This window comes from Mycteria americana, chromosome 1, assembly GCF_035582795.1.
Source record: "Mycteria americana isolate JAX WOST 10 ecotype Jacksonville Zoo and Gardens chromosome 1, USCA_MyAme_1.0, whole genome shotgun sequence".
In the NCBI taxonomy this organism is placed as follows: domain Eukaryota; kingdom Metazoa; phylum Chordata; class Aves; order Ciconiiformes; family Ciconiidae; genus Mycteria; species Mycteria americana.
Window position 1 is genome coordinate 192,463,514 of NC_134365.1, and position 17,061 is coordinate 192,480,574.

The 17,061-nt window shown below is 42.0% G+C and overlaps 1 pseudogene; it reads right to left on the bottom strand.

The window, feature by feature from the left end:
* Nucleotides 1-777: 777 nt before the first annotated feature.
* On the bottom strand, nucleotides 778-17,061 carry LOC142407975 (guanylate cyclase soluble subunit beta-2-like; annotated as a pseudogene).

Here is a 17,061-nt window from a genome sequence, read left to right on the forward strand (position 1 = left end):
CTCCGTTATACACAGGGAATAGAGCAGACTAGCTTCAATCCACTGTGTCACCACTATGACTGAGAACGTCTGAGCAGATTTTAGACTACTGAGGCAAAAGTCCCATTAAAACCAACAGAAATTTTGCCTGAGTATGGAATGCAGAGTAGGACTCTTTATTTGTTCACTAGGGGAGGAAGTAATGCCACAGTAAGAAAGCTGTTCTTGTAAGTTATTTATTGCTGAGCTTGGGGTTGGTTAGGATTTGTGCCAGGTACTAAATCACTGCAGGTCATGGAAATTTTATTTTTAAGCATTGCTCTTTTGGATGCCCCAAAAATTGCTTTAGCTGTGAATTATTCTGAAAGACCATGACCAATAAAAATGTGCGAACCATAAATCAGAGCCAACACGTCCCTGCTGGAGAACCTGAGTATGAAATAGGAAGCCTGAGTATAAAATCAGGACTACTAGGAAATAGGTTCCTTTTTCTTTTGCAGGTACAGGTAAGTGTAAATACTGAGCCTAAGTTTTCAAAGGGGCTGCCTCAATTATTCTGCAAAATCTACAGGTACCTGCAAAAAAATCATGTTTATGTGCCCAGCAACTTCTCTGCATCCTCTATGTATTTTGCTTTCTTCTCCCCTCTATTCTGTGCTCTCACTTTATTGCGTGTCCACAGAAAGCCTGGTTCCAGCTTATCCATCCCACATCTAGTGCTGTTGTAATGCAACCTATCTTGCAGAGTTCCTTCTGAGATGCACTAGAGAGGACGAGACTGAGATGCTCATGGACTCTCTAGATCCTCAGCAACTCAACTTTCTTCAGGTAAAAGCCTGAATAGAAAGAGAAGGAGAGCTTGCCAGCAAAAAAGTCCAAACATAGAAGGCAGTAGATGTTATACCCTTTCCAAGTTATTACTTCACTCAGTACACCCTGTTGCTCTGAGAGGCCTTGAGCCCATGGAAACCTGTCCAGGCAGGGAAGCACGCTACTGCTGAGAGGTCTGGATCTGTCTGCCAACAATTGACTCTTGTGTGAGTAAAGCATTTGCTAGGATTTTTACAAGGTGAGGGTTAGGGGAATCTTGCTCCTCCATTTAAGCACCTGGATTTTAGGTGGTGGATGGAAATATTAAGTAATGTGAAAATAATTCTGTTCACATGATGTGTGTCTGTGGGTGGCAGTGTTTACACCTCCACTTACAGCGTCCCTTGATGTCTCTCTTAGACATGCTGGATTGTCCCCCTGAAGCACCTACCTTTTTCCACTGACTCATGTGTTGAACTGACTGATCCTAGGGACACCCCCCAAATGAAATCTCCAAAGCAGCCTGTTGCAGATAATACCAAAACATCCCTCGTTGTATGACTGCTCTAGCCAGAAGTGATGGGAAAGAAAATACTCAGGTTGGTTTGTTCCATTTGGCACTTCTTTTTCCCTACCTAAAAGCTGCTGAGCTAGGTGGATGCTCCTGGGAGAACTGTGACTCTCCGTCTGTGAAGCTGTGTTAACAGTATCTCCAAACAAGTGGTACTTTGGCATTTTCTCATCGACAGCCCCAGCCAGTGCTGGTCCAGAGTGGATCCCAGCTCTGACCAGTTGGGATAAATCAGAAAGGACGTTATACATCATACCAGCTTCTCATTGTCATTACCTGAAATATTCATCAGTCCTTCTTGAACAACCATGCCATACACAACCTTGAACAGACTCTTCCCCACCTCCCATTCTAGGGACTAAATAACAACTTACTCCTCTGCAGGAACCCGTGCGCTTGCTTGCAGAAGCAAGGATATAGCCGTGGGCTGATGACAGGGAGTGCATTGTTTGTAAGGAGAAGAAGAGCATGAGAAGAGCATGATGATGTATAGCAGTTTAGCTACTTTCCTATCTTGTGACTGTCACACTGGTCATAGCAATTGGCAGAAGAGAAGAAGGGATTACAGCCCCATTGTACCTGTGGCAAACATCACTTTGGACACCTCTCCACTGGCCTGTTCTCTCCTCCTCATTACCCAGCATGCTAAAGTTAGTGTTCTGTGTATATATGACTAATGTTATGCTTTTGTAGCTGGCCAATAAAGAGTTGTAAAATTCCATATTTTCAATGAACAATTTAACACATGCCCTTGTATAAGCAGCTCTTACAAGCAAGGAGCAAGTGCAAAATAAATCATTACATCAACAATTTTGTGTCTGTGCACGAGTTACTAAATGACTTTCTAGTTATCCTTAAACACAAACACCAGTAAAGATAGAGTTTGTTTCTGAGTACTCATTTCTCTAAATTGTCAGTGAATGGACTACTTGGTTATTGTTAAATGCATGTTTTGGTTCATTACTGGATTCTGGACTGAAAAGTTCTTCCTGCTGCAAAATTAAAACCCCACAGCTTGAATTCAGCATAGCATTTAACATGAATATTAACCTGAAGTGCAAGTATGTTGACCTTCACTGGAACTTGAGGTCTTGCTTAAATATCTAGCAATATATAACATCTATTTCAAAGCAAGAGTTCAGTCAACCCTACTTGAATGGGCTCCTCAGTCATGGGGTTCATGATCTCCTGGGGGGCAAATCCCATACCAAGTGCAAGACTGGCTACTCTTAGTGCATGGCTAGTGATGGGGACTGTGACTCCTCCAGCCACCAGGTATTCATCTCCTATTGTTTCATCCTGACAGCAGGAAATTCTACAGTCATAAAATGCCCAATCCCTGCAACTCACTGAAGTCAATGGAAAAGCTCCCATAGATGTGATGGACTCAAATAATGGCCCAGCCTTATGACGTGCTAAGTGCTTCCATTTCCATTGAAGGCGTGGATGTTCACCCATTGAAAGGTTAAATAGTGACCCGTATCATGGATAAGCAAATAATACTTTTATAATTTCAAAGATTGTCCAGTGACAAATTTTTAGTTTGGGTTTTTTTACATGAACGAGTGAAAGAGAAATTGAAAAGATCTCTAAATTCTTATCTCAAAGCATTGAAAAGAGTGAGAGTGTGTCACTTTACAAGAACTGATGGTTGAAGTTCTGAAGGAACAATGCCTACCCCAAATTTTCAGCCAGTTTCACTTGCTATGATCACCACAGGTTCTGTTTGGTTAGACAGAAGAAAGCTCATCATAAAAGCAAAGCAAAAGAAAGAAACAAACAAAAAACCCACAAAAAAAACCCCACACCAAAGAAAACAGTAATAGAAACACTTACTTTATAAACTCTATGGACACTGCCTAATCAATAAAACTTGGAATACATTGAATTCAGTATGTTCACCATTTGGATGGGCTCACAGGCGGAGCAGATATTTGTGAATGTCACAACATCACTGAAGAGTACTGTGCAGGAATCAAATTCTCCTGAGGAAGAAGTCGGCTCTTAGATGTACATTTCTTCATAAAGGTTTCTATTCGTATTTGACCAAGTCAGTAATAGACTTTGACAACAGATTCCTGTAACTTGCCAAAATCCTATTAATTGATTTAATAGCTGAAGAAAAGCTCCCTGTAAGCATAGGAAAGATTCTCATCTTTCTCTGTTTGGTAGCTGAATTACACTGCTGTGTGGTGTGGACACCTCACTTCCAAGTTTCTTTTGACTTCCAAGCCTGAGTATGCTAATATCCTCAGCCATGCTGGGCAGAATTTGAGTCCTTTCTATTTTGCATCTGTTTACAAAGTCATTTCTTCAGACAGGATTTTTCTGAAGTGCAAGTGCCCAGAGCCACAGAGCAGACATGCTAAATGGCAGGATGGGACCAAAGGAAACTTATATCCTGTGTTGTGGAGCTGTGCTGTGGAGTCATGGACGGACAAGTTGGGGACCTGCTGACGAGATACCTCAGCTCCTTTCCCACTTAGTGATTTTTCCTGCCTGTGGAAAGCAGTGAGCTGGGGTGGGGTGGGCAGCCAAGGGAGATGATGCATTGTGGAGTTGGGAAGGGTGAGGATATACATCTGCACCCAGGAATTTAGGAGCATTCTTGTGCCTCCTAGTTTATCTGTAATCAGAGAGTCTCTCTGAACCCCTATTTTCAGTGAAGAATTAAAGGTATAAATTTGTAGAAGTAACGCCAAATTCATGGTCACCATTTTGTGCAGTCAAGTTTTGAAGCTCAGAGTTCTAATACAAATAAACACATATAAAGCGGGCAGCAAATTATGTGTACTAAGTAAAGACACCTCTGACTGGAGTAGCTAAAAAGCTTTTGCTTAGCAAGTGTTGGATGGGACTTTGCTGCGCTGGTATATTCCAGACTGAAAACAAAGCAATACACATGCCACAGATGCCCTCCTTTCCTGCTGTGAACTACTTCTACTTCTGTAACAGGGTTCTCTTTTGAAAAGCTTCATATCAGTGGTACTCAGGCATGAATTTACCGTAAAACTCTCATAGCTGGAGTTCCCAGTCAAGGCCTGTTCTTCATGTGCAGCCATCTGTTCCCCATCATCATAGCTGTAAGGGTCCCTGATGGTGCTTGTATGCTTTGGGTGTTGTAATTCATCACGTAGAGAAAAAGGATACCTTGGGACTGCTCTGGTAAATATACTGTTACAAAGGGAGCTGCAAAGTTTAAGACCAGATCTACTAGAAAAAGCATAAGCAGAGGAAAAGAAAGGAACCTGCAGTACCTGCATCCACCTTTTCCCCTTCCTTAAGCTGATTACTTAAGTTTCCTTAAGTGTTTCGGCAGCATGGCATACAGCAAGTTCTCTGTCTTTTCTGCCTCCAAATTCTTGGAAAAGATCCTGAGCTCTTCCTTTTTTCTCTCCAGCTGGTTTGAAAGCTCTGTCTCTGCCAGGTGCCACTGGTTCATCAGGATAAGGTTCCTTGTGATGTGATGAGGTGCAGTGTCAGGGAGCTGCATCTTCAGCTCCTGTGGTTACGCCAAGCTGCAGAGCTTGGGGGAGCACAGGTACGTCAGGTACTGCCTGGACTCCTTTCACGTCATCCATCCTTTAAATAAAAGCACGGGCCAATGACACTACCAACGCACACATTTTTCTCCTTTACACCCTCCCAACCCATGGATTAGTCCGTGATAGAAGCAACACAATCTAGCAACGCTTAATATTTTTTAGACACATCTAGTAGTACTTGTCCCAGCATACCAAGACTCTTGGGAAGGAAAGCTGCAGTAATAGGCTAGTATAAACAAACTGGGTAAAGCCTCCTGCACAGGCTGAGGTACAACCGTGGCTTCTTTTCATCACACTCCCCCACAGGGAGAGCTATACCTTATTCATTGGCAACACTATGCTCCTTGTTTCCACGCCCTAGATGTAGACAATCAGCTCCCCCACGAATCTGGCTGTTGCATCTGGCCACAGAATAGGAGAAGACCATAACTAGACATCTAGGAAGAGTTCTTACACCCAAAAGGCTTGCTAGGAAACATGTCCTGCCCTTGCTGCAACCTGTCATCTCCAGTCCCTGCCCTATGACACAACAAATGCAGGACTTGTTTCATGGAGCAGAATCAAAGACACTTAGAAGGTTTTCCAGACATTTTAACAAACAACTGTCATCTTCACGGAGAGGTGGACAAGGTGTTTCAAAAGAAACCGTTAGGAACAAGGACGGAGCTAACATCATTGTAATGATACATTAATGAAAAGGTTTTTTTAATGTGTTCATTGGCAACCCATCTTTGTTCCCACTGAAGTCAGCACTAAAGCTCTCACTGGCAGCAGCTATGACAATGCAAAGAGAATCTGATCATACCAGAAAATGACATTTAGGATCTTGGGTGCTTGGGAATGGAGGGCGCTAACAAGAAAAAAATCTCCAGAAGAGCTGATATTCTGTATCACACTTCTTTTTCTGTCACACATATATTCACAAAAGCTTACGTTGCTCAATTTTTTGTTTGTTAGTTTTGGTTTTGTTTGTTGGGGTTTTTTTTATCTTCTCCTCTCCCTGCTTTGATTCCACAAAGACAGAAGTAAAAAGATACCTCTGAGCTTCAGCATGGACTGGTTTCTCCATGATTTAGATGATTTTTTTCCTTTTGCTTTGAGAACAAAAGTTGATGATATATTTCCTCCTGCTGAAAATGGGGAAGGTAACTGGTAGATGGATGATGGCAAAATATTTATCTAAACAGGTCCCTGGGTTCCATATTCCCAATGTGAACTTCTGAATATTCATATCTGCTTGCTTGATCCACAGCTGAAGGAAGGAAGGAAAGTTATGAATAAAGATAAAAAAAGCCCTCTTTCAAAAGAAATGTAAGATAATGCCACAATGTGTGTCTGCAGATACGTGTGGATGCGGGAGACAAGGAAAGACTGATATCATGAAAAGAGAAGCGAAGCGGGAAGGGAAGCGAAGCGAAGCGGGAAGGGAAGGGAAGGGAAGGGAAGGGAAGGGAAGGGAAGGGAAGGGAAGGGAAGGGAAGGGAAGGGAAGGGAGATGATGTGCAACCCTGTTTCTCATCCCCACTTTGGGAGAAGGGCCTGCTGCTACTATTGTCTTGAGGAAAGATCTCAGAGGGCCAATGTTTCTATCAGCACTGTTGACACCAGATTAAGGCACTTACTTAATATAGGGACATCATCACACTTAACGTAAGGACACCGTCACTCTAAGTTCCTTCTGTAGTCAAAGGATAAAGACAGGCACTCTAAGAGCCAGATGTGGGCTCTGAACTGCAAACTTCTGAAGAGGGTGTTCTGGAGATCTCCGTCTCCCCACTGACTATAGAGGGGTCCTCGGCTGACCAAAGTCTTAAATTCTGTGCTTCAATTTCTGACAGATTTGTGACTCTACAGATGCCAGACTTCTGCTTCAGTCTCAGCCCCTTCCCTTGGGAAACACTGATGATGAAGATCACAAAGCCCCGAGTTTCCCAGTCCTGAAGTACATCTCACTTTGGGAATGCTGACTAAGCTGGTCTTCATTTCCCAGGTATATTAACACAAGCATGAAATCAACAATGTGGTGTTCCTTGATTTCCAACATTAGGTAAGAAAGAGTCTGCAAAAAAAATCAGTCTATTTGCCTCAATTTCACAGTAGGCTGGGGCAATTTCTGCCAGGTAAGGAGTCAGCACATAGACTTACTTGTCTGACATAAAGGTTTATTTCCATGTTCAAACCAAGTATACTGCCTTACTGCTTCGTCAAACACAGCATGGGGAGGAAATGCACAGCAGAATCTTCTGTCTTCAACCCAAAGCCTCTCTGGATAAACAGGATCAAAAATAAGTTACAAGTTCTCTGTAAAAGAACATAACAAGACAAAATAGAGACACTAAGACCAAAGAGAGGATTTTGAGTGGCATAAGTGGTGCTGGAAAAAAAAAAGTCTTGCCAAAGGTGTTGGATGTCTTTCTGCTCTTTGTACCTTCAGAAACCTTCTTTATCTATAATAAACTGGTTCCAGAGCATCAGCCAGTTAATAAATTTTTTTAAAAATAAAAATTATTAATAAAAAATTATTTAATTAGTTAATAAAAAATTATTTTATGTCCTGGTTTCAGCTGAGATGATAGTTAATTTTCTTTATAGTGGCTGGTATGGGGCTATGTTTTGGATTTGTGCTGAAAACAGTGTTGATAATACAGAGATGTTTTAGTTGTTACTAGTCAAGGACTTTTCAGCTTCCCGTGCTCTGCCAGGTGCAGAAGAAGCTGGGAGGGGACACAGCCAGGATAGTTGACCCCAACTGACCAAAGGGCTATTCCATACCATATGGTGTCATGCTCAGTATATAAAGCTGAGGAAGAAGAAGGAAGGGGGGGATATTTGGAGTGATGGCGTTTGTCTTCCCAAGTCACCGTTACGCGTGATGGAGCCCTGCTTTCCTGGAGATGGCTGAACACCTGCCTGACCATGGGAAGCAGTGAATGAATTCCTTGTTTTGCTTTGCTTGCGTGTGCGGCTTTTGCTTTACCTATTAAACTGACTTTATCTCAACCCACGAGTTTTCTCGCTTTTACTCTTCTGTTTCTCTCCCCCATCGCACCAGGGGGGAGTGAGCGAGCGGCTGTGTGGTGCTTAGTTGCCGGCTGGGGCTAAACCACGACACTACAAAACAAAATATCTTAACAAAAATTATTTGTAGAAACTTGTCAAACTTTTCCATGGGGTGGTTATTATGGGAAAATAGAAAATAGTTTTGTTTTCAGATTTTCAAGGAAATCTGAACTATTTCAGTGAACCTTCATTTTACTTTGCCTGCAGAACTGTTTTTGTTACATCTTTCATCAAAAGTATGAATTTAAAATGTGGCTAACTATTTTATTTTGGTAAGGAAAGAAACATAAGCTAATGCAGTAGTTTGAAATATTCCTATGAAGCAGACTGAAAGTGATTTTTTTTTCAGTTCTTGTGACAACGTGCACATATATTGTATTATTCTTGGTGAATACAACCTTACCAAAGTAAAAGCAGTAGGTTTATACTGGTGTGCCAAGGGAGAGCCATAAAGCATCACAAGGAAGATGAAATCTGCCTGCCTGAACCCAGGTACTTTCACACGCAAATAAGCAATAATCAAATTAATTTTAATTTCCCAAAGTAAATATAAAAGCAAAACATCAGAAAACCTTAGTTATCATGTTGAAACTGCTCTCCAATGCCAAATTTCTGCCCACAACGTGGTTTTATGGAGACTGTAGTAAGTCCAGAAAACAAGTTTTGTGAAAATGGTGCCAGAAAAAGATCCTGCACATAATAATGCAAACATGTTTTTTATTGCTATACAAAACTCCTTTGCATAGCGCTGGAGGCTACCTCAGTGACTTGTGAGATGACTCTTTTTTTCATTGCAAGTATTCTCATAAACACAGAAGAGCAATAGTTGCAGTTCATGTGGCTTGGTAGAAATGGCAGTAACTTGGCTGCCTCAGCACATTGAAATTCTGCGGCTCATCAAAGTGCAGTTATTTTCTAATTGCCAGTTCAAAAAGAAGCCAAAGACAGTCCCCAAAAAACCCGCTGAGCTGTAGCACATCTGGGAATGTATATGAATACATATTGTATATGAATTCTGTCATGTTCTAGACCCATGATCCTTAAAACTGAGATCCTGTCTTTAGCCAGTGTACATATATATATATGTGTGTGTGTGTGTGTGTCTATGTATAAACACTAGTGGTGGTAGTAGACAGCCATCAGCAGTTCATATCTGCTGATAAGTTATCGTCCTGATAAAGAATGAACTGTTTCTTACTCTTCATCATCCTTCCAAACTTCAGTGTCCCATCTGACACCATCTATCAAAGATGTGTTGCATTTTTTTCACTTCAGACACTTCTCTGGAAAGCTAACTGAAAACAATTCTTGTCTCCGCCTCTGGTTGTATAAGCAACCGCAGCAATTATATAACTGCTGAAAAACCAACCTCCTTTCAGGACAAAATGTACACAAAATAATTGAAAGAAACAAAAGGACATCCAGAATGTGTATTTTTCCTGAGCAGCTAACCCCTTGCATCCCACCACACAAATAAAAGTTAAGCAAAAGCTCTACTACAGTCAGAAGCAAATAAACTCACTGCACATCATGCTCTGGCTGCATTTAGACAAGAAAACTTCTCTCACCAAATCCAAACTCTGCAATCCTTGCATAAATCAATGACATCATCTTTGGTGACTCACTGCCTACAATATTTATATTCAGCAGGCTGTCTCCCTCGTGGGAAAGTGTCTGTACTGCTGAGACCCATAGCTCATTCTGATCCTTGTGAGGAGGTAAAGAGGATGTTCTCTCACCTTGCCTTAATTTCACACGCTTTGCACAATATCCCAGCAGGATTTCTTTTCTCAATTTCACAACAACATTGAACAGTTCTTTGTCTCCTGAGAAGCTTCATCTTGTGCTATCTAGGGAATAGCATAGAGAAGAACATATGTGAGTGTGCTCATGTTCCTGTGCACGACATGAATCATCTTGGTAGACTGTTTTAACGTGATACACTCAGATAACACACAGGCTGAAAGATAAGCACTTACTAAACATGAGATGGCAGTGGTGCATGCAATATTCATTTTGCTTCAGTCTGTGAAAGAGTGATGATGCATTCTTTCATTACATGCTCATACACCCTTTCTCAAATACTCTCTTACACATTTTTGTTATGTTTTCCCATTATCCAAGCTGGTCACCCCAGGCTCCCTTTATAGTCAATAAGAAGAAACAGGCATTTCTGCACTGCAATTCATCTCATCTGAAAATAGACATCTAAAATATGACAGCTGAATCACACTTGAGAAGTACCCTTCAGTCATTTACACCTGTATGAAATACAGCCACTTGGCTTGATTTAGCTCACAGACAATTGCCCTGCGTGAATGGCAAGATAAAGGACAAACCAACTCATCCATCTCCATCCCTCTGTAAACTTCAAGGCTGTAATGTGTGTTATCTCTAAGATATTTCTGGTAGATGAAAAAAACCTCCAAACTGGCAGAGAAAATTGGAAGCAATTTTCCTCATTTCTGTAAATCATTGAATGCACCTCATTATCTTTATGAAAGGCTCCATTTTCTGAATTTGTGTCCATTCTTGTTTTCCTCTTTGGGCTGTTAAACTTCTGCAGCACAAGGAATACTCCGTGCTTCTCTCCCCCTTTGCACTTCTCCTCTTCCCCTTGATTTAAAATTTCCATTGTCACTTCACTGTTGAAGAACTCTCTGGCAACAGACTTTAGGTTACCTGATTTAAAAGCACTCACAGCTTTGTATTGTGGCCTAATGGTTTAAGTAAATTATTCTACATCAAATCCTGCCATTTTATTAAGTTTATTGATGAAACACATTTTCTCTTCTCCCTCTGGCTCAACCTGCATTTTTGCTGTTACCTAGCTCATCAACAAGACGATTGGGTATAAAATATGCCATATAAGGGACAATTATAGCCGATTTAATAATGATTTATATTCCTGCAACTTTGTAAATCTCAAATAATTTTATTCAAGGCATAATGATTCCAGATTTACACCAGAAGAGCCGAATTCAACATCTGGCTCAGAATTTCATCTAGAGTAAAAATGGTTCAAACTGTGAAGCTTCTGTGTGCATGTGCTGGTGGGGGGTGGAAAGTGCAAGAAAACGGGTGTCTTTCCCAAAATGGAAACACCAGACAATTTTATAATTATATTACTGAAAGCTGGGAAACCAAGTTGTGTCTCCCACACCCAACATAAAATTATAAACCCAGAAATACGATGTTCATCTGACCCTTTAAATGCTATCTCAATTATTTTCTGCCTATGGTATTTATAGAGTATCTGTCACTGCATACAGGCACCAGCTGCATAACCACAACTATTTGGATATGATCAAGTTAAAGCCATAGGACTAAGAGTAGCAACCATTAATTTCTATTATGATTCCCACTTCCCACAACAATGTGATGCTCACAGTAATACATACACATGTACAGAAAATAAATCCTGATCATCAAATGAACAACCAGTGCTGTCTCTTTGGAAGTGGATAGGTCTTAAATATCAACCACGATCTCAGATCTCAGGCACTTTTAAGCACAGATAATGCAAATCGTGTGTTGAATCCAATGCAGAGCATTTCTAGCCACACACAGGTATGGCTTACAAGTAGCTTAGGCTTTGTTCATACAGCCTTTTCTAGCTTTGATTGCCCTGGTAAAGGGAATACCATTCTCAGCCTGCCCAAGAAGTGTGTCAGCACCCTACCTACTGCTCAGATCTGCCAGCTGTGCTGCTCATGTAACTACTCCCCAGGTATTTCATCCAAAGCATGGCATGTAGAAACACGCTGCCATTTCAGAGGAAAAAATTAGGGAGGAGTAGGAGGGGCCTGGAGTTGAAAAACTGAAGTATTTTATATTATGGATCCCTGCATGAGACTACGCTTCCTCAGAAGGTACCCTCTATTCACAGGTTTCCTTGAGGCAAGACTGTCAGGGCATGCCTGGCCAGGTGCAGTGCACATGAGGTAGCACTTCTGTCCTACCTGGCATGACAAGACAAAGGCCTCTCCTGGCAAAACAGGAGTAAAGAAGCATTACTGTCTCTGTCCTCCTTGCCACAGAAAAGATGGTGCATTCATTTCAGAAAGGTGAATACCCAGATTTTTTTTTCAGAGCAGAACTTCATAGCATTTCCAAAGACCTACAGACACTAAAAACATCTTGGGCATATCAGCTGCTGGTGAAATCAGCATACTACCCATTTGACCTAAAAGATATGTCTTGAGCAAAGACCAGGAAAATAACCTAATGTACTGGAATGAGGCATCCCCTTTTATTTGCTTTGTGGAGTTTTGTATTTATATTTTGAGATATGACTAAGGAAAACCAAGGCTAGCTTGGGGCAAGCTGCACAGAAGTGCTGCCTGTCTCTCATGAGCTTTGGTTGTCCACAGGGAGAAACAGAGAGGGCTGTTGATCTTGTGCAAGTGTGAATTCGGAGAACAAGGCACTGCCTCTTCACACAGAGATGCTATGCTCTTATTAGCCTGAGCAGTGGTGTCCATTTTCCCATCGCTTTGTAGGGACAACCTCTAGGACAGGCTTGAAGGCACCTGAACTGAGCTCTGCATGAATGAGTGAAGAGAGTCTGTGGAGTTATTCAGTTCCTGGAGGCAGATACATATACCTGGTCTGAATAACTGCAGGCTCCATTTGGTCCATTGGCTAGACCTCTATTGTCTTTCATGGGAGCTTAGACATCTGACTTACGTGTGGACACCTGAACTTAAGTGTCTACAGTGCCTGCAGTCTGGATCTGAATGGGGGCTACATGTCACTGCTTAGTTTTGCACAGGCATGCTGATGCCAAATGAAGCCAAGCTGTAAGAAGACTGATTAGATCTAGCCATCTGGAAGTGTCACCTTGGCATCAGAGGGAAAGGCCTGGGACATAGTCTAGTGTAAAGGTGGTGAGTAGAAGTAGATTATATATACATGCTCTTTGCATATCCTTTCACCAAACCCAGGTGAAAGACCCTGTCATCTGCAGGACAAATCCTCACAGGGCTTACCCTGGGATGGGAAATGGTTCCCTCTCGCCCTCAGAGAGAGGCTACAGGCAGATCTACCACAATCTGTCATCTTGGTATGACAGCAAGGTCTGCCAGGAGGCACTGGGGTAGATGTCAGTGCTCTCTAAGCCATAGAGAAGTAGCAAACTGTTTTTACTTAGCATGCCACAGGCTTTTCAAATCAGTAAAATCATACACAGCATAGGTCATAAGGATGTTTTTGAGTCCTGCCTGGGTTTTGAAAAATACAGAGGATAATGACTTCAGGTAACATACAGGGAAAATCATCCAATCTAGTTCTCTCTGAAAATGGTCCTGCCAGTGATAGGCTGAACACAGGAGAACCAGAAAGCAGGGCCCAGCATTCTCTGAACTCCTTGATTTTATAAAAGCAATTTCCAAGGAACAATGAAGAAACTGAATCAATCCCTGTCAAGAGGTCTTTGGAGTGGTGGGCTAAGGGGAACATAGGGGGCATGCAGGGGTTCCTCTGTGCTTTCTCCAGGAGGTATGGTTCCTCAAACAGAAACACAAGCGGAAAAAAAAGCAATGTGAGAAAAGAAAATGTAGTCCTTTAGCCTTATCTCTTTAGAGAGCTTTATCTCTACGTTTGTTTAGCCTAAGCATTTTCAACTCAGTGCAGAGCTCTCTTCTCCTCCCCTGTTGATAAAGATCCATAGATGCTCTAGATAAGAAAACTAGGCAGAAGGCCACAAACAATTGTTCCTCAGAACATGTGTGTAGCCTGCGTCCCTCTGCATCTTCTGCACTTGAGCAGCTTCCAGACGGCCCAGACAAGACCCTGGTCCTGGTGTGTCAGATGCTGTAAAAACCTGCATGAGAAAGAGTCTCTGGCCCAGTGGGAGCAGGCAAAGGCTGAGAAGGAAAGAAAGATGGCATGAGTATAGAGGAGTGGTTAACACCAAGGTTTCAAAAGTAGGTTTTGGATGCCCAGTTTGAAATACTTCAAAGGACCTGATCACCAAGTATTTTAAGCTGAATACCTAAACTCACTAGAAGTTTTGGAAAACCTTGACCTATACCACTGTGTTATGATAAATACTATTTATGTCTACACAGGGAACATTCAGGATTGAATGCTCATCTTTTAGTGCCCTTCCCTACCTTAAATGTCACTCTTATCTACCTAGTGAAACTCCTGATAGAGACAGGTCCTGTCATTACTGCTTTCTAGATCTGAGATACTAATGGCATAAAGCAGCCAGTAGTAAATGCAAGTATCTTCCCAGTGCAGCTACTGAGGTTGATCTAATTTGCAATCCTTTTCTGATGGCCCTATAAACATCATCAAAGCAGCACAAAAACTACAGAGGAAGGGACAGAAGTATGTTCAGGCTACCCACAGCGTGCTTAAATATATGACTCCTTTCCACTGGATTCGAGCAGCTCTGGGTAGCAGGCAGGCTGAACAGCACATTGCTCTAAGATATCATACGTGTTGCAATGAAAAGATTTGCAATTCATTTCACCTGCTTTTGGATTGCTAAAAGTCATGCATGTAGCCAGAGCTAATTGCCTGGAGTCCTTTTATAGACTGTGAGAGAAAAGCATTTTCAGAACGTGATTCATCCTACCCATCCTACCCCAGAGATGAATAGCCTGTATGAATGGCTGTCAGCCTCCAGTGACTGCACAGGGAGCCGAGGCGTGCCTTATACGAGGTGCATAAGTCTTTAGATGGTAAGAGTCATCCCAGCCAGAGTTATACAGGTTGAATATGAGCCCATGTACCCTGTCCAGAAGAGTTCACATATATGCATTTCTTTATATCTAATAAAAAGTGCTTATATCAGTCAGTCCTCTTCCCCCTCATCCTCTTGTATTTTGGCTACATCTATCATTACATTTATCTTCCTGTTCTCTTGACATTAATGCAGTAAGGCACTACCAGAGAAATACAGTTATACTGGGGGAAGAAGGAAGAATAAAACACGCTCTGTGCACACCCATTTCAGAGGCTGAGAGCAAAAAATCAGAGCATAGGCAGAACAGCCTGAGTGTTTCTGGCGTGCTTGCAGGCACAACACAAGTAAACATCTGAAAGACAAAACTACTATCGGCTCAGCATAGAAAGCAAGCTGCCAGATCCAGACAAAAATGAGTGTGAGCCCAACCTAAGCACGTGTGTGCATGCTGAAGAGAGCCAGAAAATCTCTACAAATGTCACCATCCACTCTGGTTTGATATATGGGCCCCAGAGGCCAGGAACTTGACTCTCGGATCTTTCTTGTGCAAACTGTGACATCTCAGACTCACATCAAGAGCCTTCTATATGTTTTGGCTCAATATCTGCTCCCAGTTATGTTGGTGGAAGGAACTTCAGATTCACACCAACCTAACAGAGTTTATTTTGCCATCTGTCTGTGTTTAGTCTTCATATTAATAATTAAGGCAAGCAATGCAGATTGGGATGGAAATTCTTTCCTGAGGAACAGAGCTGTGTGCTGTACAAACCACCTAGCAGCCACTGAAACTGTTGTTTCAAAAGTTACTAGTGAGAAAGCTCACTAGTCATTTTTCCATAAGTATCGGCATTTCGAGGATGTCCATTGCCATGGGCCTGTTACTTAAAATTTCTGTTGAACAAGAGCATGCCCAAAAAGTAATGGGCTCAGTTAATAACGTGCTGTGAACTATGCGAGGGTTTTTTGAGCTATAAATGTACTTTCTGCATTTGTTAAGGAAATTATCCTTCCTGTCAACGAAACAGGGCTGTGGAGAGGCGAGTGGCATGAGTTTCCCCTGATGGAGCTTTTCCCAGCCCACGCCACAGCACAGAGTGATTTGCCCAGAGGCCCCTTCACTGGCTCAGGAAACCCTTCCAGTCAACGGCCACCTCCCTGAAAAGGATCATCGGCATTTAGTGTGGCCTTGGCTTACAGCTTTCCTCCACCCAAGAGAGGGGTGGCAGGTCACCATTGAGCCAAGAAGGTCTCTGTCAGCCATTCGCCGCTTTGTAACACAGGTTGTCCGAATGATCAAGTCAGGTCTACGATACGCAATCCCAGGGGGGAAAGGTGAACCTGGCGATAGGTAAAGGCATTACTAATCTCACGGCCAAATGCATCTGTCACCGCCAATGTGGGATGTCTTTGCCTCTTCTGCGTTGTTTCCTGATTTACACTGAGCACAAGCTGCTCACTTCTATGGGGATATGACTCAGCACTGAATTTTGGCACAGGCTGCTCGGAATTAATTATAATGGTGAAGTGCAGAGCTGTGGGGCCCCCAATTCTATTGATAATCCTCCTCACCACGTAATCAGATTTTAACCCCCTTTGGCCTCATTATAAAAGTCCCCATCCAGGACCACTACTTCTCTTCTGGAGGATAAAATACTTACTTGAGTTTTTTCCCAGGCCTCTTTACTGAAGTTCTCTATAATAAGAGATTTCAGACAGGAATTGATAAAGCCATACTAAAGGGAGGGAAAACATTAACATATTATACCTCATGGAATTAAAGGGGAAAAACAGAGCTCTTGAAATGCTAGTTAAAATGTAATGGCAAGCCTCTAAAGAAAACAACAATGTCCTCGTTTTTCTGTACATTTGTTTTTTTAATAGCTCTGCTCATTTTGACCCCCGGTCCTAAATTCTTCACATCAGTAATTCAAGTTTCCATAAAGAAAACGTAGTAAATTTTGAAGCCACAGTGTAATTAAAGACAGTTACAAGAAAATAATCTCTGGATAATTTGAATCCTTTTAGAACGAATATGGCTAAACTATTGACAGAATAAAGAGGGGAAATTAATGGATCTCATATCAGACTTGAGTGAAAGGCAACTGTTTTGTTTGGGAAAACCACACAGCAATTGGCATTTAAATCTGACTTACAAAGCTTGCTATTGAATTTTTTTAAAGTGTTCTCTCACTGCATAATTTCATCTTAAACAGTGATACTGAAAGAAGCTTACCATGGTTTGGCTGTCTGCTCGCAGCTTCTGCAAGGCAGGTGCTCTCGGCTCTTTGCCGCAACGGAGTTGCTCCTGCTTGTTGCTGTTCTGGCGCACCAACTGTGAGTTTCTTTTCTTCTTCGTTTCTTTTTTTATAGTACATCAGTTTTGAATGTCTAGAGGCCAT